Below are 23,824 nucleotides of genomic sequence, written 5' to 3' on the forward strand. Positions count from 1 at the left end.
AACGTCAGCAAAACAGACTTAAAAAAAAATGTCTTGAGCCAAGAGAATTTAATAAAGTTATTGAAAATGGAAAACAGATGTAATGTTGAGAGATGATAAGGACAATGCAGGCTCTTCATCTTCTATCTTGCTTTAGTCTTTCATTTCAAGGAGAACAATCTTCAGGGTGAAAAGAGAAAACAGCAGCCCCACAAGTCAGGAAGGGCTAGCAGCCCCACAGAACGCACTGGAGAGTGAGGCAGAGATCTAGAGTTTTTCAATATTCATTTTCCTCTCCTTTCTTTGGGAACTCTGGTGACGTAGTGATTAAGAGCTATGGCTGCTAACCAAAAGGTCAGCAGTTTGAATCTACCAGCCACTCCTTGGAAACCGTATGGGGCAGTTCTACTCTGTCCTATAGGGTTGCTATGAGTTGGAATTGACTCAGCAGTAACGGGTTTGATTTGGTTTTCTTTAGAAACTTTAAATTTTAGTTAGGCATAGGATGACCAATCACCCCTATTTGCCCAGGACTGAGGGAATCCCAGAATGTAGGACTTTGAGTGCTAAAATCAGAAGACACCAAAGCAAACCAGGACAAAGTTGGCCACCTTCCAGAATGAAGATGGTTATTTCCCAGCCCCCCATTCAGCTAGATGTGGCTGTGCGACCAAGTTCTAGCCAATGAAACAAAAGCAAAAGTGATATATGAAAATTCTGGGCTGCTCACATTTAAGGAAAGGGCTAGCTCTCCCCTTCCCTCCTTTCTGTCTTCCCACTGGCTTGAAAGAAGAAGTGATAGCAGGAGCAGCCATAGAATGCAAGCTGCCTATTAAGTATGTCAGAGCAACGAGAGAGAGGACACTGGGTTCCTATTATTACGGAGCTGCCATAACAAGCAGGAGTGCCTACCCAGCTTTGAAGTGAGAGAAAAGTAAACATATATTTTACTAAGACCCTGTATTTTTGGTCCCCTTTTACACTTTTACAGCTGCCTCATTAATATAGTATATAAGAGCACACCCAGGTAGTCTAAATGATTTCAATGAAAAAATGATTTTCTCGTTGAAGTAGGGAGGTGGGAGAAAACTAGTATTTGTTGAGCTGAGTACTCCACTGCTAGTTTCTTTATGTAGGTTATCTCATTGGTTCTTCACAAAAATCTTGCCAAGAGAGTTTGTTGAAATACACTGGGAAACAGGAAAAGTAGTCTAAGGGTAGGTTTTTGAGCTTCAAAACAGGGAAGAAAGCAAAGTTCATAAACCCCAAACTATGAGTTTGACGGTGATCTTGGATCATTTTCTTGAGTAGATTAGTAAAGGGATGTTGGTGAGTGATTTAAAAATGGATGATGGATGCACCAAGAAGAAACCTAGTACACTTGTGTTTTGCTCTTTTGAGATGCTATACTGGTAGGTCAGCAAAATGTGTACGTGGAATTTAATAAGCCTATTGACAAGTACATACATGACATCCTTGCTGAGTTGTCCTGGGTGCTAGTACAGCTAGATAGATAATAACAGGTTGAACAATCATACCCATACAGTATTGGGTAATGCATCAACATCAGCTTGGAAGGAAACTTCAAGAGGTATGCCTTGGTCTGGATAAATCATTTTTGTTGCTGGTGGTGGTGGTGGTGGCGGCAGTTTTTGATGTGTGTGTGTGTGTTTTTCCTGTCCAAATATTTTTATCGGTGGTTTGAACGAACAGATATTGAACAGCTCATCAAACTGGCAGGTGACATAGAAAAACATACCATAAAGACAGAATCAAGACAAAAGCTCCTGCTGGCTAGAATGGCAGGTTGAATCTGACAAGGTAAAGTAATAAACTTGTTCACACACTCAGATTTTTTACAAAGCTATCCAATTAGATAAGAAACAGGCGGATATCAATTAGAATCAGGCGTAGGAAAGAATTGGGATGGTTCAGGTTATGGCTCAGGTTAGTCAGCAAAGCAAAGCTGGAGTAGTTCTGTCTGTTCTAAATGAAGTGACAGTGTCTGCTGTAGGAAGGCATGGCTCTACTACCAATGGCCAGAGTGGCAGTTCTCATGCCACAACGTCAAAGACGTAGAGGCATTGTTTGTAGACAGAGAGGATATAACACAAAATGGACCTCGACTATGGGAGAGCGATCCTGTGCCACTCTAACTCTTCATGGTCCCTTACATGGCTCTCATGCTTCACTCCTCTCTTATCTGATTATCTACCTGCTCCTGACATTTGGCTTGGCACTCTGTTTCTGTTCACATTGGTTCTTCCTGCTTCTCTCTGCCTTGGAAAAACTCTCTTCCTGACCTGCGGCCTTGGTGCCAAAGAGGCTAGATGGGCACAAGAGTGGAGGAGCTGGAGGTGAGCAGTGGGGGTGCTTGCTCCTCCACCACCTGCTCTTAAAGTGGTGTCTTTTCATACAGATGGAGAAGGAAATCTCAAAGTGGCAACTGTTTAGTATGTGCTTCTCACCTAACTGCAGAATTTAGCTATGCTTCTGTTTTTTTTTTTTTTTTTTTCCTGAGCTAATGGATAGTACATAGCATTATGGTGAATAACCCTCCCATAGAAATCAACTAAAACCACGGAATAAAAATGTAAAATACATACTTTATAAATGTATCACTGAGTTTACAAGACAGTAAGGAAGCTTACCAGGCCAAAAATGAAATTAAAGTTGAAATCCAGACAGGAAAAATAGCCCTGAGGTTGGCTTTCACTTTGAGGCCCTCTACCCAACCCTGGTTACCTTGAGCTTTCATTGGATGGCCCTTCAAGGTATGATGAATAGGAGATAAATTCCAAAGCTTGCCCAAAGTGCAAAATCTAAAAGAAAACCCATGCATAAAGCTGGGAATGCTAAGGGTATAGCATCAGTGTAACAATAAACTACAGATAAATTCACCCAACAGAAAAAGACTTCAAGTAAACTTGCCTATGTTGACCTTGGCATTGGGTAAACCAAACTGAGCCCATTGCCATTGAGTCAATTCCGACTCATAGTGACCCTGTAGGACAGAATAAAACAGACTCATAGAGTTTCCAAGGCTCTAAATCTTTACAGAAGTAGACTGCCACATCTTTCTCCTATGGAGTGGCTGTTGGGTTTGAACCGCCAACCTTTTGGTTAGCAGCCAAGAGAAGGCGAAAAAAACTGCCCTGATAGTGTGTAATCCTCAGCAACTCTCATATGGGGTTTTTGCCTGAATTCAAGCTACCCCTGGGGTTTTAAAAGCCTCAGTCTAAAAATGTAAAATACCTTCAGACAAGCACAGAAGTAAGCTAAATCTTTCCTGAAAGAATATACCTTCACCCAGGCCTCAAAGAATTTCCACTGATAAAGTTCCAAGGAATAGGAATTTACTGTCAACTATCCTAGAATATACAAAGAAACAAGGCAACATGAGTGAGTTAGCAGATGGCAGAATCAATCTACAAACACTTCAGTTATTGGAATTATCAGATCCTAAATATAAAATGAATTTGTTTAATAAGTATATAGAAATGGGAGTCAATCCTAAAAATTTTTATCTTATTCTCTCATTGTCTTTCAAAGTATTTCATCCTCCCATAGCTGGGTTTTCTAACTAGCCATGTATCAGAAGGAAAGCTCTGATACTCTTTGCTGATTTATGAACTCTAATCTGTAAAGTAAAAAGATTGGTGCAGATGTGTGTAAGAGTGTGATTATGTGTGTGCTAGAGTATATGTGTACACATACGTACATGTACACATACCCACACAAGTCCATTGTTAGTACTTCAGTTTCCTCTGCTGTAAAATTTGTCTTATGATCGTCTGTCTGAGAAGGTACATTGGGGAAACTCCCAAAGAGAAACTTTTAATGGTCTATCTTGTCTGCCTTGGTCCACAATAGTTGGTTGTCTGAGTTTCCAACAGATATACAAAGAAGATGAACAACGTGAAAACTTCTGAACATGGCAACACCTTTTGAGGTTGGGGTGGGTGGCAACTGTTTGGAAATAGCATTAAGATGTTTGTTTTTAATACAGATCTTCAGGTTTTTAACCACTAAATCAAGATCCATCAAAAAATCTCAGAGACTTTCCTGGGAAGTCTCTGGGACACGGATTGGATAGCTCTAGCTGTACCTCCTCCAAGGTGCTCCAAAGGTGGGGCTCAGAGAACGGTATTTTTTTTAATTGACATTTAGATGAAGGTTTACACAACAAACTAGTTCCTCATCAAACAGTTAGTACACACATTGTTCTATAACATTGCTTAACAACCCCATGTCATGTCAAAACTCTCCCTTCTCAACCCTGGGTTCACTATTACCCATTTTCCTGTTCCCTCCTGCCTTCTAGTCCCTGCCCTAGGACTGGTGCGCCCCTTTAGTCTTGTTTTGTTCCATGGGCCCATTCAATCTTTGGTTGAAGGGTGAACCTCAGGAGTGGCCTCATTACTGATTTGAAAGGGTGTTGGGGGGCCATACTCTCAGGGTGTCTCCAGCCTCTGTCAGGCCAACAAGTCTGGTCTTTCTTTTTGAGTTAGAATTTTGTTCTACATTTTTCTTCAGCTCTGTCCAGGACCCTCTATTGTGATGCCTGTCAGAGCAGTCATTGGTGGTAGCCGGGCACCATCTAGTTGTACTGGACTCAATCTGGTGGAGACCATGGTAGATGTGGTCCATTAATCTTCCCCTCGCGTCTTTCATTTTCTTCATTATTCCCTGCTCCCGAAGCGGTGAGACCAGTGGAGCATCCCAGATGGCTGCTCACAGGCTTTTAAGACCCCAGACTCTACTCACCAAAGTAGAATATAGAACATTTTCTTTATAAACTAAGTTATGCCAATTGAGCTAGATGTTCCCCAAGACCATGTTCCCCACAGCCCTCAGCCCAGTAATTCAGTCCCTCAGGGAGTGTGGATGTGTCTATGGAGCTTCCAAGACCTTGCCTTATACAAGTTATGCTGGCTTCCCCAGTATTGCGTACTATCTTACCCCTCACCAAAGTTACCACTTAGCTATTGTCTATTAAGTGTTTTTCCATCCCCACCCCTCCCCTCCCTCGTAACCATCAAAGATTGTTTCTTTTCGTATGTAAACCTTTTCATGAGTTTTTACAGTAGTGGTCTCATACAATATTTGTCCTTTTGTGATTGACTTATTTCAATCAGCATAATGTCCTCCAGATTCATCCAAGTTATGAGATGCTTCACAGATTCATTGTTGTTCTTTATTGTTATGTAATACTCCATTGGGCCTATGTACTACAGATTGTTTATCCATTCATCTGTTGATGATTTTTTTTTTTTTGATGGGCATCTAGGTTTTTCCATTTTTTTGCTATTGTCAACAATGCTGCAATGAACATGGGTGTGCATATGTCTATTGGTGTGATGACTCTTATTCCTCTAGGATATATTCCTAGAAGTGGGATTGCTAGATTGTATGATATTTCTATTTCTAGCTTTCTAAGGAAGCGCCATATCATTTTCCGAAATGGTTGTATCATTTTGCATTCCCACCAGCAGTGCATAAGAGTTCCGATCTCCCCACAGCCTTTCCAACATTTGTTATTTTCTGTTTTATTGATTCGTGCCAGTAAATGCCGGGGTGAGATTGTATCTCATTGTGGTTTTGATTTGCATTTCTCTGATGGCAAGACATCTTGAGCATTTCCTCACATGTCTGTTGGCTGCTTGAATATCTTCTTTGCTGAAGTATCTCTTCATTTCCTTTGCCCATTTTTTAATTGGATTATTTGTCTTTTTGTTGTAGAAGTGTTGGATTTTCTCGTAAATTTCAGAGATTAGACCTTTGCCTGACTTGTAATAACCAACTTTTTTCCCCCAGTCTGTAGGTTCTCCTTTTACTCTTTGGGTGAAGTCTTTTGATGAACATAAGTGTTTAATTTTTAGAAGATCGCAGTTATCTAGCTTATCCTCTGGAGTTTGTATGTTGTTGGTTGTGGTTTGTATGGAGAACCGTATTTTTAATGAGCATCCCCAGGAGATTCTGAATCATAGTAAGAATTCAGAAATATGAATTTAAGGGACCCCAAGGCTTTAGCATAACAGGATCAAGCTCTTTTTCATGCTTTTGAATATTAATTTATCTAAATGTTCCTTGACTGTTTTCTTTTATTGGAGACACATATTATAAAGACATTTGGAGAAGTTATGCTCACTTTATTTATTTCTTTGCAAATTATCTTGGGTCTGTGTTTCCAATCACTTCTCATTTATTCTCATCTTTTTTTTTTTTTTTTAGTGTTTCCAATCACTTCTCATTTATTCTCATCTACTTTTGAAAGGGAGTGCCTGAGTGGTGCAAATGGTTAATCTGCTCAGCTGCTGACTAAACAGTTGGAGGTTTGAGTCTACCCAGAGGTACCTCAGAAGAAAGGACTGATGATCTACTTCCAAAAAATCAGCTATTGGAAACCCTGAGGAGCACAGATTACTCTGACACACATGGAGTCTCTGTGAGTTGTAGTTGACTGGACAGCACCTGGCTTATTTTTACTTTTGAAACAAGATCACTGCCACTAATCACTGTGATGGCATGAATCTGACCACTTCCAGGAGTGTCATTGTTGCTAGGTGCTGTGGAGTTGATTCTGACTCATAGTGACCCCATGTGACAAAGTAGAACCACACTATAGCATTTTCTAGACATTAATCTTTCTGGGTGCAGAGCACCATGTCTTTCTCCCACAGAGATGTTGGGTGGATCAAAGCCACCCAAACACAAAGAAACCCAAAGTCATTGTTATTTAGTTGATTCCGACTCATAGCCACCCTATAGGACAGAGAAGAACTGCCCCATACTGTTTCCAAGGAGTGGCTGGTGGATTCAAACTGCTGACCTTTTGGTTAGCAGCTGCTGTAGCTCTTAACTACTGTGCCACCAGGGCTCCAAAGCCACTAGGAAAAAGCAAAAATGGCTATGGTTTTATTTTCTTTGATGGTGTAGATACTTAGGTTAAAAAATAGTTTTTTAGGTTAAAAAACCAGTTCTCTCTCCTGAGAGAGAGAGAGAGATTTATTCTGAGGAATTGGCTCATGAGATGGTGGGGGCTGACAAGTCCAAAATCTATAGGTCAAGTGACAGGCTGGAAATTCTAACAGTTTTGTGTCCTGAATTCGTAAGGCAGACAGTGGGGAAGAGAGAGGAATTCTGGCAGGATAGCTGTTTATAGTCTGGTGCCCCTTGCACCTACCCCTAACTCCCTGCTGAGGTAGTATCAGAGAAGACTAAGTCAGGAGCCAGAACTTTTATCTCAACCTGGCAATAACAAGGTGGTGCACCACTCCCTGCCCCAACCCACTTCTTGCTGGCACAATGTCAGGGGATACATGCTAAAACAGAACACTTAAATAAGATCCAGAATCTCATTACATAATACCCCAAATGTAAAGATACTATTGAAAGTCATCTGTCATACCAAGAACCAGTAAAATTTCAGCTCTAATGAGAAAAGATAATCAACAGATGCCAACACTGAGATGACACAGATGTTGAAATTATTTGACAAGGATTTTAAAGCAGATCATAAAATGCTGTAATAAACAATTATAAACACACTTGAAACAAATGAAAAAATAGAAAGTCTCAGCAAAGAAACAAAATATAAAGAAGAATCAAATGGACATTTTATAGCTGAAAAATAACAATAATAAACAAAATTTCATTGGATGTGTACTTTCACTGAAATACAACAAAGTATGGATTTTTAAAAAACTTCATTGGATGGGGTCAACTGTAGAATGGAGAGGATAGAGGAAAGAACCAAGGACTTAGAGATAAACAATAGAAATTACTCAGTCTGAACACAGACAGAAAATAGACTGAAAAAGAAAATGAACAGACCTCAGGGCTGTAACAAAAGATCCAGTGTTTGTGCCACTGGAGTCCCAGAAGGAGAGGAAAAATAGGGTGGGGCTGAAAAGTATCTGAAGAAGTAATGATCCAAATTTGGGAAAAATAAAAAAAAGGACATAAACCTACATATTCAAGAAACTAAATGAACCCCAAAGAATTCCAAGACATAGCATAATCAAACTTCTAAAAACTAAAGTCAAGGAAGAAAAATCTTGAAAACACCCAGTGACAAATGACACCTTACTTGCAGGGAAAAATCAATTTGAATGGCAGTGGATTTCTCACCGGATATCACGAAGATCAGTACAACAGTTTCCAAGTGTTGAAAGAAAAGAATTGTCAACCCCAAATTCTATATCCAGAGAAATTATCCTTTCGGAATGAAGAGGAAATCAAGACAATCTCAGATAAAGGAAAACTAAGAGAATTTGTTGCTAGCAGACCTACCCTAAAAGAATGGCTAAAGGAAGTTCTTGAAACAGAAAAAATACTATTAAAAAAGACACACAAGCACATACAGGAATCTTGGAACATCAGAAAGGAAGAAAGAACAGCACAAAGAGCAAATATGTGGGTAAATACAGTAGACTTTCCTTCTCCTCTTGTTTTCTAAATTATGTTTGATGGTTAAGCAAACATCATAACATTGTCTGATATGGTTCTTAAAGTATGTAGAGGGAATATTTAAGACAATTATAAATAAGGGAGGGTAAAAGGGCTTAAAAAAAAAGGGAAATGAAATTCCTACACCTCACTGAAAACACTGGTAGACTGTGATAAGTTATCTATACATAATATAGAGCAACCAGTAAAAACTCTATATAGATACACTGAAAACCAGTATAAAAAAATAAAAGTGGAATTCTGAACAGTCTCCAAGCAATCCAAAGGAAGGCAAAAAAAAAAAAAAAAGCCAGAGAAATGAAAAACAGAAAGAACAAACAGAAAACAAAAAATAAAATATCAAACTTAAGCCATTACATGTCAATCATTCCTTTAATATATGTATATGATCTAAATTCCCCAGTTAGAACACAGATCAGTGGAGTGTATTAAAGAAAAAAAAAAAACTCAACTATATTCAAGGACATTATGTTGAAAAAAAAACAAAACTTAAAACGTCACATAGTATATGGTTTATTTATATAACATTCTTGAAATAACAAAATGATAGAGATGGAGAACAGATTAATGGTTGCCAAGGATTAGAGATGGAAGTGGTGTTGGTGGAAAGTGGGTGTGACTATAAAGGGATAGCAGGAGGGAGATCTTTGTGGTGATGGAATAATTATGTATCCTACTTCTTGTGGTTATAGGAATCTACACATGTAATAAAATGGTATAGAACTGTGCATACATTGTACCAGTATCAATTTCCTGGTTTTGATATTATATCGTAGTTATATAGAATGCAACTATTGGGGGAAACTAGGTGAAAGGAAAAAGCACCTCTGTGTACAATTTTTAAAATCTCCTGTATAATTATTTAAAAAATAAAAAGTTAAAAAAATAGTTATTCTCAAACTTTGATAGTTTTGTGGTGATTAAAATACTTCGATAACTTTTTTTCCTACTCAGTATGAACTTTTTAAAAAATTTTTATAGCGCTTTAGGTGAAAAGCTTTATGGAGAAAATTAGTTTCTCATTCAAAAATTCCTACACAAATTTTTTGTGACTTTGGTTGCAAACTCTGCAATGTGTCAGCACTCTCCTCGTTTCCACTCTGGGTTCCCCATATCAATTTGTCTAGTTTTCCTGTCCCTTCCTGCCTTCACATCTTTGCTTTTGGGCAGGTGTTTCCCATTTGGTCTAATGTACTTGACTGAACTAGGAAGTATGTTCCTCATGTGTGTTATTGTTTGTTTTATACATCTGACTAATCTTTGGTTGAAAGGTGGACTTCAGGAGTGGCTTCAGTTCTGAGTCAGCAGGGTGTCCAAGGGCCATAGCCTTGGGGGTTCCTCCAATCTCTGTCTGTACTTTGATACTTTTGATAGTCATTAATATTGTTCTCTAAATATTTCCAGCTCTCAACTTTTGGGGACGTGCTGAAATTGATTGCGTTTTCCTACCTTCTTTGAAGTTAGATATGCCCGTGTGATTTAACTAGATCATTGAAGGGCATGCTATAGAGACTTGGGAAGGATGTGTTAAGACAGCATGTAATCCAGCATGTGCTTTTTCTACTGCCTCTGCCAATGAATTCCCATGTGCTGGGCAGAGCAGAGCCCCACTGACCATCAAGGTACATGGAGCATGGGCCAGAAAGGAACTTGTGCAGTTTTAATCCACTGGGGTTTAGGGCTTTTGGAGATAGCCATCCAGTATAGTACTATTAGTCACAGTCACCTGCTCTGTCTTTCACAAATGGCTGCTCCTATCCTATCCTGTCACCAGATGGAGCCCTGGTGGTGCTGTGGTTAAGCTTTGGGCTACCAACGAAAAGTTGGCAGAAACCGTATGGCGCAGTTCTACTCTATCCAATAGGGTCACTATGAGTCGGAATCGGCTTGAAGGCAATGAGTTTTTTTGTTACCAGATACAAGGCTATGGTGCCTTCCTGAAGGCTTGTGATCCCTTCATCTACCCAGGACTACTTTCACCACAGTCTGACATGCCCCACAGCTTGAACTTACCCATGATCACTGCCCAGTTGATCCAAGAGGACCCAAGGCTTCTGCCTCCATCTAATGTGCCCCCTCTCATTTCTGGGTCTTGGAGCAGAGAGTGCTCATGACAGTGACGATGTGCCATGGGCCAGAGGCTATGAAAGAAAGAAGCACATCCATGTTCCTGAGGCTTCAGCCACCAAGCAGGGCTGCCTGGCCTTTGGTTGGCAAAAGCAAAAACAAGGAGTAAAATGTAAGATGATTGAGTTTACGTGTACAGTAAGATTATGACATGCTTCATGTCATTTGACTCCTATGTGGGCTTGTCTTTGCCCATTTTTTTCCAACATCACCCTCTTCTGTTTCTCTTTTCTGCGTCAGGGTGCCTGGCGCACAGTTCTGTGTAAAAGACCTGTTCTGTTCTCTCAGCCTCCGCTCCTACCACATAGGTCAATTATTCTTGGGCAGTTTCCACTGCTATCTCCTCACTGGAAGTAATCCATGCTAAGGGCCATTCCTTCGCTTTCTAGCTAATCTTGAATGAACAACTAAGCCAGTTTCATAAATTAAAAGAATACTAGCATCACTCAGATAATACCTGTTTTAAAAAATACCTTATAGAAATAATGCACTGAGTTAATGATTTGCTCAAAGGAGCTGGTGCCCAGGTGTGTGCCTCAAGGGCTGTTGTGGAAGGAATGTTGGGGAAGGTAAAATAGACTACTTCACAAGGGATAGCCGTGTGTCAGTGTATCTCCGTTAATTAATATTCTGGGGATTCAGTTCTTCTGTGGTAAAATCATGAGCTCCTGGATGGCACAAACGGTTTCCGCTCAACTGCTAACCTAAAGGTTGGCAGTTCGAACCCACCGACCAGCACTGGAAGAAAAGGCTTAGCTATCTACTTCTGTAAAGATTATATCCAAGAAAACCCTTTGGAGCAGTATTACTCTGTAATACTAATGTGGCATAGCAACAACAACGGTTAAATCATAGAAATCAGGGGAAATCTCTTAAAAATTCATAAAATCATGAAAAGAAAAATCATACCACTCTCCAGCACAATGTAGCACTCCTGTTGAAGCAACATGTACACAACTGGAGGAAACCAGAGAGTCACGGCACATTGCTGAAGGGAGATAAGAATAACATTGTGCAGGGCAGTGAATTGCCTAACACGGCCCTTCTAGCCATAGTCTTTGTGACTCCCACACGATTGTATGGAATCATCAAATAAGGCACATGGAACCCTAAGGAGGTGTCGTGGTTGGTGTCGTGTGTCAGCTTGATAGGCCCTGATTCCCAGCGTTATGTGGCTGTCCTCTATTTTTGTGATCTGATGTAATTATCCTCCATTTTATATGTTGTAAATCCTAAACTGTATATGTTAATGAGGCAGGATTAGTGTGGGGTATATCTTGAGTCACAGCCCTGTAGGAGGGCATGACTCAAGCCCCACCCTTACTTTACCCACACCCTTCTCTGGAGAGTGGACTGCATTGCATGTATATATGTGGGTGCTGTGGTGGGGCTCTCTCTCTGCATCTGGAGCCTGCTTCTGGCTCATCATTGTCTGACCTCCAGTTCCTGGGACTTGAGCCAACGTCCTGCTATCTAACCTGCCGATTCTGGGATTCTCCAGCTTCTGCAGCCTCTCATCTGACTTGATTCACCAGCTTCCACAGCCTTGTGATCAGCAGCCTGTTGTCTGGCCTGACAATTTGGGTTTGTTGGCCCCTGCAGTGGCCACTTAAGTCAGAAGAAGCCTATGTTTGACTCAAAGACTGGGGATGTACCAGCCTCCACAACTGTGTAAGCTGTTTCCTTGATACATTTCGTGAGTTCTATAAGACTTTGCGGCAAATTACAGAACCCAAACACGAGAGGAAGTGTGCTGAGGGGAGGAGGTGCAGTTTATGTTAAAGATGATGGATAGTACAACAGTACAAAAGCTGGGCATTTGGGACTTCGTTAAGCTCTGCCTCATGGAAACCCTGGTGGCATAGTGGCTAAGTTTACGGCTGCTAACCAAAGGGTTGGCAGTTTGAATCCACCAGGCGCTCCTTGGAAACTCTATGGGGCAGTTCTACTCTGTCCTATAGGGTCACTACGAGTCAGAATTGCCTCAACGGCAATGGGTTTGGTTTTGGTTTCACAGGAACCAGGTTTGTGCTGATCCTTATAAAAGAAATTATTCATTTACATTGGGAAAGATTATGCCAGTGTCCTTACTTTGCATTCCCTGATCTGTATCCTTTCACCCCTTCCTTGTTGGCAAATCTTCATCCTGTTGTCGGGCATCCACTTCCTTCCTGCTCTCAAACTTGCTTACGCTTTTCTACCTCATATCCCATTCTTTCAGTAGATAAAGTGGAGGTACATTTTCACGGTAAGATTTTAAACAGGAGTCGGAAGACTAAGGGTGTTGAAGGGTAATTATGCTTGGTTATACAAAGTTATGAAAAATGCATCTTATTACTTAGTACAATCATGTTTTCCATTATAGTGAGGGAGCACTACTTGGCCCTTGCCAAAAAAATGTGTTTTAAGATTTGTTTTTTTTAATTTATTATTTTGTTTTTATTACAAACTAGATGAACTTGTTGCAACCAGATCAGAGTCACTATTATCCTGGGCTACCTAACAGTGTACAGATACAGACTTTTTTCCCCAATTGCTTTATTGAGCTTTAGTTTATATACTTTAATATTCATTTCCTTCAAGAGCACAGTTCAACGATTTTTAGTAAATCTGCAGACTTGTGCAGCCATCACCATTAAATTTTAGAACTTTTATATCATCCCCAAAAGATCTTTTGTGCCCTTTGCAGTCACTCCCCATTCCCATCCTCTGCCCTGGGCAACTACTAAAGGACTGTCTGTATAAATTCGCCTTTTCTAGACATTTCATATAAATGGAAGCATGTGCTCACTTGCAGCTGGGTTCTTTCACTTAATGTTTTTTAGTTCCTTCGCGTTTTATCTTGTATCAATATTTTGTTCCTTTTAATAGCTGAATAGGATTCCATTGTATGGATATAACACATTCTGTTTATGCATTCACCGGGTGCTGGACATTTGGGTTGTTTCCACTTTTTGGCTATTATAAGTAATCCTGCTATGACCATTTGCACACAAGCTGTTGTGCAGACATGTTTTCAGTTCTCTTGGGTATATATCTAGGAGTGGAATTGCTGGGTCATATGGCACTTTTGGAAACCCTGGTGGTCCAGTGATTAAGAGCTACAGCTGCTAACCAAAAGATCAGCTGTTCAAATCCACCAGTCGCTCCTTGAAAACCCTATGGGGCAGTTCTACTCTGTCCTATAGGGTCGCTATGAGTTGGAATCGACTTGAAGGTTTTTTTTTGTGGCACTTTTATATATACTTTTTAAGAACTTGCCAAACTGTTTCCCAAAGTATCTGAACCATTTTACATTCCCATTAGCAATGATGTTTACGATTTCTCCATCTCCTCATCAACACTTATCTTTTTGATTACTGCCATTGTGCGCTGGGCGTGAAGCAGTAGCTCATTGTGGTTTTACTTTGGATTTCCCTAATGACTAGTGATATCGAGCATCTTTTCATGTAATTGTTGGCCATTTAAATATCTTCGTTGGTAAAATGTCTATTCTTTTGCCCGTTTTTAATTGGATTATTAGTTTTCTTATTAATGAGTTGTAACAGTTATTTATATATTCTGGATACAAGTCCTTTATTAGATAAATGATTTGCAAATCTTTTCTCCAAAGATACTGTATTTTTTAAAGACGTACATGTTTCTTTCATAAGTAAATTTCCTTATGGTGCATTAACAGGTTAATCATGATTGACTTTGTTCCAAATATTTAGTCAGGTACTTTAAAAAGCAACTTTCAAGTTTTATTTTACAATACTCGAAAAATGTAGATAAGCACAAAACAGGATAATAAAATGCCAGAGATCATTTTTGCTAACATTTTTTGTTTGTAGCCTTCTGAGTCTTTTTGTGAACATACACGACATATATATACATAAACAAACAAACCCATTGCTGCAGAGTCCATTCCGACTCTTAACAAACCTATGGGACAGAGTAGAGCTGCCCCATAGAGTTTCCAAGAAGCGCCTGGTGGATTTGAACTGCCGATCTTTTGGTTAGCAGAGGTAGCTCTTAGCCACTACGCCACGAGGCTTTCATATATATATATAAACATATATATACAATTTTTTAATGGAACAATTTAAGTAATAAATGTGGGTGGTGCAAATAGTTTGTCCTCCATTACTAACCCTTGCGCTGAACTACTAACCTAAAGGTTGGCTGTTCTAACGCACCCAGAAGCACCGTGGAAGAAAGGCCTGGCGATTTGTTTCCCTAAAGATCACAGCCAAGAAAACCCTATGGAGCACAATTCTATTCTATAACACATGGGGTCGCCATGAGTAGAAATCAACTTGACGGGAACGTGTTTGGTTTTTATATAATTCCAGTTCCTGGTTGGCAGCAACAGACGCAAATCTCATGAAAATTTAAGTGGAATATATTAAAAGAGCGGTTGGTTATGCATAGTGTAAGTCACAGAGGACCGCAGTTCAGCGAAGGAAGGGTACAGCTGGGTGTTGGAATTAGCGCCAAGCGGGAATGTTTCCCAGGGGGCTACAGTAGAAGGGTCCCCCTCAAGGCACTGCGCAGGAAACACTTCCCGAAACAGTCCCCATTCTGATAGGGGCTCGGGCATTTTTTGTCCCCAGAGGCCTGGCTGCCTCTTCCGGCACCTTCCGGGCGGTGGCCTCCCCTCTCGGTCCTGGACCTCCAGTATCCCCATCGCCCCGCAGGGCGCAGGGCTCGGCAGTGCCTGACGAAGGCGCCGACGACAGCCCTCCAACTCCCAGCCCTCCTCGGCCGCCCCAGGGCGGCCCCACCGGCTCAGGAGTGGCTTTGTGCTCGGCCCCGGGTCCGATCGAGGGCCTCCTCCGCATGGTGACGGTACTTCCATTTTCTCCCACCCCGTGCTTTGCTCGACGTGAAAGTGCCCGAGTTTTATTCGACTTGCTGCGGCAGCCTCTTTGTCAGTGCACGGGTTCAGGTAGGGACCACCCGGCCCGGACGACAGGGCCGAGCCCGCCGCGGGCGGGCCTCCACTCCGCGCCTCCCCGCCGCCCGCGCTCGGCTGCACGCCTGTCGGGCAGGGAGGGGCAGAGAGGCGGGAACCGCCGGTCCGGTGAGCAGCGCCCCGCTGGACTCGCCGCAGAAGCGGGGGGCGGTGCCTCGGCGCAGGCGCGCGCCCCCGCCTCCCCCGCGCAGCCGCACCGGCCGCCGCCGCCGCCGCGGAGCACGCCGCGCGCAGGGAGGACCGCGCCCGAGCGGCCTGCGCGGGCGGCCTGCGGCCCCGGCCCGCGGCGCGGAGGCGGCCCGAGCGAGCAGCGGCGGCGGTGGCAGCGGCGGCGACGGCATGCGGGGCGGCCCCAAGTAGCGCGCCCAGCCCGCGGAGGCCCGGCGCGGAGGCGGGGGCGGGCGCAGCGGAGGCGGGGCTCGGGTCGGGCCCGCCCGCCCGCTCGCCCGCCAGGGGAGCCGCCGGCAGTGGCCGAGGAGGCGGCGCGGCGGACGGCGGCCCGAGAGTATCGCCCGCGCTGCGGCCCGCGGGACCGCGCGGCGACCGCCCGGGCCGGCCCGAGGAGCGCCCGCCGCCGCCGCCGCGCGCGGACCGAGGTGAGTGCCGCCCGCGCCCAGGCTGTCCCGGAGCCGCGGCCGCTCGCGCGGGGCGGAGGAGGAGGAGGCCCGAGCGCGTCCGCGTCCCCGTCCCCCGTGCCTTTGTGGCCGTGCTGCTGTGGGCCGGGGCGCGGGCGCGCTCGGCGCCGGGTCCGCGTCGGGGACTCCGGGGCGGGTGGACACGCGGCGTCTCTGGTTGGCAGCTGCGGAGAGGAACGAGTTTCCGCTCTACTTTGACATTGAGTTGGAACCGTTTTTCTTTAGAAGACGGAAGTTTGTTTTATTGACAGAAAATATAGCTAAATATGGCTCCTGGTTTCGGCCGTGCGGTACTTGGAGCCTGGGTGCCAGGCTGACCCTCGCTCGGCCGGCTCGGCGGGGGAGGGGAGGACATGCCGGCGGCCCGGGGCGGGGGCTTCCCGGCCAGCTGCTCACATAGAGGACCCGGCCTCCAATTTGCAAACGTCGGTGGATGGGAAGTAGCGGGCTTTAGGTAATATTCAGCCGTTCCTGAAAGAATGAATGAATGAAATGTCATTTACTCGTGCATAGCCAATTCTGTTCCTATTTAAAGATGTACCAGGATTGTAGTCATTTGCATTGTCATTGCCTGTCTTACCTGATCAGCCTTGCTAAATGAAGCCCCCCCCCAGCTTGTGACCTTGGCCTCATTCTTAAAGCCACTGAACTAACCAGCCCTTCAACGCAGCATTCGTGACATTTTCTGGTAATTGTTGGCAGTGGGCAAATTAGTGTTTGTGATTGTGAACTGTTTCTGTAGGGCAGATAATGGAACCTTAATCATACCTGTGTTTAATGTATTGCTTTATAGTAATTCCTGCTAAGAACACTGAGAGGTGGAGTCTCTTGTCCTCATTTCACAGATGAGGAAAAGCTGAGACTCTAAGAAGTTGTAACTTGCTCGTTTCACACAGCTAAGCTGCAGAACTGGGATCCAAACCTAGGTCTTGTAGTCCCATGTTCTTTACTTCACATCTATGTCGTGTTTAGACCAATATGGTAGCCACTAACCACATGTGGCTATTTAAATTAATTAAATGAAAATAAAGTCAGCTCCTCAGTTGCACTAGCCACATTTCAAGTGTTCAGTAGCCACATGTGGTGAGTGGCCATGATTGGACAGTGCTCAGCTAGATTATACACCCGTTGATTTACTCAGTAAATAAAATTTATTGAGGGCTGTCTGTCTTTTGGCAGTTCTTAAGTCCTAGGTATACTGTGGTGAATAAGAGAGACAAAATTCCCTTGCCTTTATGAAGCTTGTGTTTTAAATGATTGTTTGAGGATGTTTCTATAGTGCCATAGAGCATTGTGATTCGAAGTGTGGTTGGTGGACCAGCAGCATTGGCTTCACCTGGGAGTTTGGTAGAAATGCACACTCTCAGGCCGTTTTCCCCACAGCAACTGAATCAATCCACTTTAACAGGGTTGACAGGTGATTTGTGTACACATTGAAACCTGAGAAGCACTTACTCAGAACACAGGTGATAACTGAGTTTAACAAATATTCTTGATAGTTTGTTTGGTGTGACCTTTAAGAAGCAGGCTGCAGAACTCTTGGGAAGTATTCACGCTTATGCAAATATTTGTTAAATGCCTGGCTTCCCTGATAGGGTGTAAGCTCTGTGAGAGCAGAGATTGTGTCTTCCTTTTCCAGCCATGTAACCCCAGAGCCTTACAGGGCTGGTAAGCACTAGGTACTCAGTAAACGCTTGTTGAGTAAGTGAATGCGCGTGGTGAAGTAGGTTAAAACTGGTTGTTAATTACAAGCACTCCCAGGCAAGAAAATTCACTTAACATCAAGCGAGAGCATGGGACCTGTGAAAAAATCGAATCTACTTTTCTGACACTAAACAGTAAGGATCGGTCCAAAAAAAAAAAAAGCAGTCTCAGTTTTGTTCCCCTGTGTTCCACTTCTGTTCTGACACCATCTGTACATGAAGTAGTTCTCCCTCTGACCCTAACCCCCAGGATCTAGGTCAGACCTCCCAAGCTGAAGGGCACAGTCCTCCAGGCCACCAAGTCTGCCCAAGAATTCAGACTGCTGCAAGCTTGGGAGTCCCCAAGACACCCTCGCTTCTGACCTGCTGGCTACCCCCTCATGATACCAGCGCTAAACTCAGGGGTCCCCAACCAAAAAAACAAAAACAAAAAAACCCATTGCGGAGGAGTGGATTCCAACTCCTGTTACTGAGCTCCATAGGGATTTCTTGGTGTAATCTTTATGGAAGTAGGTCGCCAGGCCTTTCTTTCATAATACTGTCGGGTGGGTTCTAACTGCCAACTTTTTGATTAGTAGTTGAGCACAAACTGCACCACCCAGGGACCTTTCAGAGGTCCCTAGGCCCCCCCAGTTCTGACCTGCTGGCTCTCACTACTCCCTTGGGTTCAATAATTTGCCCCAACAACTGATAGAATTCACGGAAAGCACTATACTTATGACGACAGTTTTACTATAGCAAAAAGGATACAAATGAAGAGACACATAGGGTGAGGTCTGGGAGGGTTCCCAACACGGAGCTTCCATGTCCAAAAAAAGGACGTGCTCCCTGCCCTTGTACATTGGGTGTCTTTCACCAACTAGGAAGTCCGCGGAACTTTGGTGTTAAGAGTATTTATTGGGGGGTCTCATTACATAATTCAAATTTCAGCCCCTCTCCCCTGAGATCAGTTATTTCAAGGTTGATATTGAAACTCTGTGGGGCAGTTCTACCCTGTCCTGTAGGGTCACCATGAGTCGGAATAGACTCAACGGCACTGGTTTTGGTTTGGTTTTGGTTTATTACTCATCACCCTGTGGGTCTTTCTGGCCTGGCCAGCCCAACCCCCATTAGCATTAGCATAACCTGTTTTGGTTTACCCACAATTCCGATTCCGAATCATAGTGACCGTATAGGAGAGAATAGAACTGCCATATAGTTTCCAAGGAGCACCTGGTGGATTCGAACTGCCAACCTTTTTGGTTAGCAGCTGTAGCACTTAACCACTACACCACCAGGGTTTCCTAGTATTATAAAATAATAATAAATAAATTTGAATCTTAATCATTTATTAGTGATTTTTATATAGTATTTTTTTTTTGAGTTAACTGAATTCCAGGCTTTTTTTGAATTTCAAATTTTTTCCATTGCTGTCTTTCTGTTCCAGGATCCAATCCAGGGTACCACAATGCATTTAGTCATCATGTCTCCTTAGTCTCTGGTCTGTGACACTTTCCCAGTCTTTCATATCCTTGATGGTGTTGAGGAGTATTGTCCAGGCTCTCCTTGTTGAACAGCTTTCCATAGAACACATAGGATCATCCAGTTCTGGGAAAAGGCACTCATACTTGGGCAAGTGAGGCCACAGCAGGGATAACCCTATCTCTGTTCTTATTTATTAGCTTGTTTATGTAATACATGTTTGTCATAACTTCAATATTTGTTTCTAGTCATAGATTTCTTGGATCACACTTTAAAATTGGTTGAGATTTACAAGTGTCACACTGCAGTTGTGAACCACTGTTTTTTTGTGTTATTTTATTGTTTTGGGTAGAAGTTTACAAAGCGCATCAGGCCTTTTAACAATTTTTATACAAGTTGTTGTCTTGCCGTCGGCTTTCTCCTCATTTCCATTCTGTTTGTTGTCCTCGTTCTAGCCTCCCTTCCCCTCCTTGCGTCTCATCTTTGCTTTTGGGTAACTGTTGACTGTTTGGTCTCATGCAGTTAATTGTTTAAGGGAGCACATTACTCACAGGTGATATTATTTATTTTATAAGCCAGTCTATTGTTGGCTGAAAGATGACCTGCAGAAATAGCTTCACTTCCAAGTTCAAGAGTATCTTAGGGTTGCAGTCTTGGAGATTCCTCTAGTCTCTATCAGTCCGGTAGGTCTGGCCTTTTTTAAGAATTTGAGTTTTCTTCTACATTTTCCCCACATTCTATCTGGGACCTTCTATTGTGTTGCTGGTCAGAACTATCAGTAGTGGTAGCCAGGCACCATGTAGTTCTTCTGGTCTCAGGTTTGAAGGAGGTTGTGATTCATGTGGGCTGTTTAGTCCTGTGGACTAGTTTCTTCTTTGAGCCTTTGATTTCCTTCATTCTCTTTTGCTCCATACGAGTTGAGATCAATAGTTGTATCTTAGGTGGCTACTTGTGAGCATTTAAGACCGCAGACACTGCTCACCAAACTCAGATGTAGAGCATTATCTTATGTGAACTATGTTATGCTAATTGACTAAGTTGTCCCCCGAGACTATGGTCCTGTACTTTTGACCCAGTAAACCAATCCCTTGAGTTGTTTGCATGTATCTAGGAAGCCTCTTTAACTGTGCCCCCTGTATGGTTTGTTATGTATGTGGATGTACATGCAGCACACACAAACGTGTATACATGTGCCTATAAAACCCAGTGCAGTCAAGTCAATTTTGACCCATAGCGACCCTATAGGACAGAGCAGAACTGCACCACGGAGTTTCCAAGGAGCACCTGGCGAATTCAAACTGCCGACCCTTTGGTTAGCAGCTGTAGCACTTAATCACTATGCTACCAGGGTTTCCCATGTGCCTACAGATACAGCTATATGTGCATGTGTATTTACTCACATATGCCTTCCTATACATATATATGCATATACACATGTATTTGTTGTTTTTACTGTTGCAAAATTGTAAATGTTAATAAAAAAATGTTAATAGCATTTACCAAAATCGTCCCTTTTTCTTATGTACTTCTATAGTGCTTTTACTTGCGTTGGTCAAGTTGTGCTGACTTCGCCATATTTGGGATTGCCTTTTCCATCACCAGAAGTAGCAAGTGTCTGTTATCTGGAAAGTGATTCCCCATCCTTTTCCCTCCCATCCCTGGTAACCATCAAAGAACTTTTCTTTCTGTGTGTATATTTATTCTCGACTTTTTATACTAGTGGGACCATGCAGTATTTGTCTTTTTGTGATTGGCTTATTTCACTCAGCATGATGTCCTCCAGATTCATCCATGTTATAAGACGTTTCGTGGACTCCTAATTATATTCTTTATAACCAAAAAAAAAAAAAACCCATTGCTGTCGAGTCAGTTCTGACATAGTGACCCTATAGGACAGAGTAGCACTGCCCCATAGGGTTTCCAAGGAGTGGCTGGTGGATTTGAACTGCCAGTTCTTTTGGCTGGCAGCTGAGCTCTTAACTACTGCGCCACCAGCACTCCATACTCTTTATAGTTGGGTAGTATTTCATTGTATGTATGTACCACGATTTGTTTATCCAGTCATCCGTTGGTGGGCACTTAGGTTGTTTCCATGTTTCAGATAAGAAAGGCAGTAGGCTAGAGAGGGACCAAGATGAAGGGAGTGACAGTGGAAGAAAGGAATGAGATAGCTACACGGAAGAGAACTAGGAGCGGATACTTATTGCTTGTTTGTTTATTCAGCTAATATTTACTGAGCGTTTAATGTGTTCCAGACCCAGTGCTAGACACTAAACCATAACTGAGGGCAGGACAGCATTAAACAAATAAACGTGCAGATAAGTACGTAATACAACCTGTAATGAGTGGTGTAAAGAAAAACTAAGGGATGCCGAAGAGACTGAGGTGAGGGGGGTGTTGCTGCTTTAAGTTGCCTGGGTTGGTGAGGAAGGCTTCATTGAGTAAAGTGACATTTGAATTCCTCTCTCTGGCTCTTGGGGACCCTCCATAATTACCCCAGCACTGCTTATCCCATCTCATTTCTGTTATTTCACAACACACATGTGCCTCTGCCGCCACAGGCATTGTACGTATTTCCAGCTCTGTGCCCTTTTTTTTCTTTTTGTAAATTTTTATTGTCCTTCAAGTGAAAGTTTACAAATAAGTCAACCTCTCACACAAAAACTTATACACACCTTGCTACATACTCCCAATTGCTCGCCCCTATTTTTTTTTTTTTAATGAGACAGCCCGCCCCCTCACTCCAGTCTCTCTCTTCGTGTCCATTTCCTCTGTGCCCTTTTTTTTTTTTTTAATGATTTCTTTTCCTTTCCAAGATGGCCCCTTTTCCACTTCCACTATCTTTTATTCAAAGACTTGCTCAAATCTCACCTCCTTTGTGAAGGTTTTCACTGTTGACCTCTCTGCCTGTGTTTGTCACTCTACTCAATCATCCTGTTTTTGAGAGTAGGGATAATATTTCACATTTGTATCTGTGTGTTCTCTCTTGGTCCAGCACAAAGACAAATTTAATGAATTGGTAGAATTAATGTTTAAGTTGCTAAGAAGGGGGTAGGTCTGTTCTGAAGTGTTAACGTTTAGTGGTAAGTGCGCCTTGGATCAGTGGTGAAGGATCAGTTTTTTTTTTTTAATTAAACTTTTTATTTTCAGATAATTGTAGATTTACACACAATTATAAAAAATAATACAGCTATTCATGGTGACCTCAAGTGTGCAAAGTAAAACTGCTCTCCACAGTTTTCAGGGCCGTGACCTTTTGGAAGCAGATCGCCTGGCCTGTCTTCTGAGGAGCCTCTGGGTGGGTTCTGACTGCCAATCTTTTGACAAGTAGTTGAGCATTTAATTGTTTGGGCCACCCAGGGACTCCACATGGGATCATCATGAGTTGGAATTAACTCCATAGCAACTAACAACAACAGCAGCAAATACAGAGAGACCCCAAGTGCCCTTTACACGCTTTTCCCCGATGGTAATACCTTGCAGAACTGTAGTAATAGTTACATTGACATTGATACAGTTGCAATACAGAACATGTCCATTGCTACAGGACTCTCTCATGTTTCACTTCTATGGCCATGCCTGCTTTCTGCCTACTTCCACCCCCTCTTTATCTCCTGGCGTCTACCCATCTGGTCTCTATTTCTATGATTTTATCATTTCAAGAATGCTATATATAAATGGAATTAAACAGTAAGTACCTTTCGTGTTGGCTTCTCTGGAGAGTCATCCAGGTTGTTGCATATATCAATAGTTTGATTCTTTTTATTGATAGGGTGAAACACAGATGAAATTGTGTACTACAGGTTAGTAAGTAAGCATAAGTCAGCTCGTGCATACCTGGCTTGTTGGGTGATCTGTCCCTGGTCTTGATTACTGCAGCTATGCAATAAGTCTTGAAATTGGGTAGACTGTTTGTTCCTGCTTTATTATTCTTCAGAATTGTTTTAGCTATTCTGATTCCTTTGCCTTTCCATGTAAACCGTAGAACAATCTTGTCTATATTTACAAAAAAACTTGCTGGAATTTTGATAGGAATTTTATTAAATCTGTGTATCAGTTTGAGGAGAATTGACTTCTTTATATTACCTTTACCAATTTGTGAACATGGTATGTCCTTCAGTTTATTTAGATCTTCTTTGATTTCTTTCATCAGTGTTCTGTAGTTTTCAGCATACAAATCCTGTACTTGTTAGATTTATACATATTTCTTTTTTTTTTTGAGTGTTTATAAATGGTATTGTATTTTTAATTTTGGTGTCCACGTGTTCATTGCTAGTGTATAGAAATATAATCAATTTTTCTATGTTGTATCCTGCAATCTTGTTGAACTCATTTAATAGCTCTAGGAGTTTTTTACGTAGATTTCTTGGGATTTTCTGTGTAGACCAATAGGGACATTTTTATTTCTTCCTTTCCAATCTTTATGTCTTAATCTTTTTTTTTTTTTTTTTTTGCCTTATTACACTGGCTAAAATTTCCAGCCTTATGAG

At 42.4% G+C, this 23,824-nt stretch overlaps 1 protein-coding gene across 1 annotated transcript in view; it reads left to right on the forward strand.

Annotated features, from left to right (window-relative positions):
- Positions 1-16,054: 16,054 nt before the first annotated feature.
- The window catches only part of GALNT1 (polypeptide N-acetylgalactosaminyltransferase 1), a 104,231-nt gene continuing 96,461 nt past the window's right edge, over positions 16,055-23,824 (forward strand). The window contains exon 1 of the mRNA XM_049899996.1: positions 16,055-16,131. The gene's annotated coding sequence lies outside the window, so the exon portion shown is untranslated. The remainder of the gene's footprint in view (positions 16,132-23,824) is intronic.

Source organism: Elephas maximus, chromosome 11 (assembly GCF_024166365.1).
Source record: "Elephas maximus indicus isolate mEleMax1 chromosome 11, mEleMax1 primary haplotype, whole genome shotgun sequence".
Lineage (NCBI taxonomy): Eukaryota > Metazoa > Chordata > Mammalia > Proboscidea > Elephantidae > Elephas > Elephas maximus.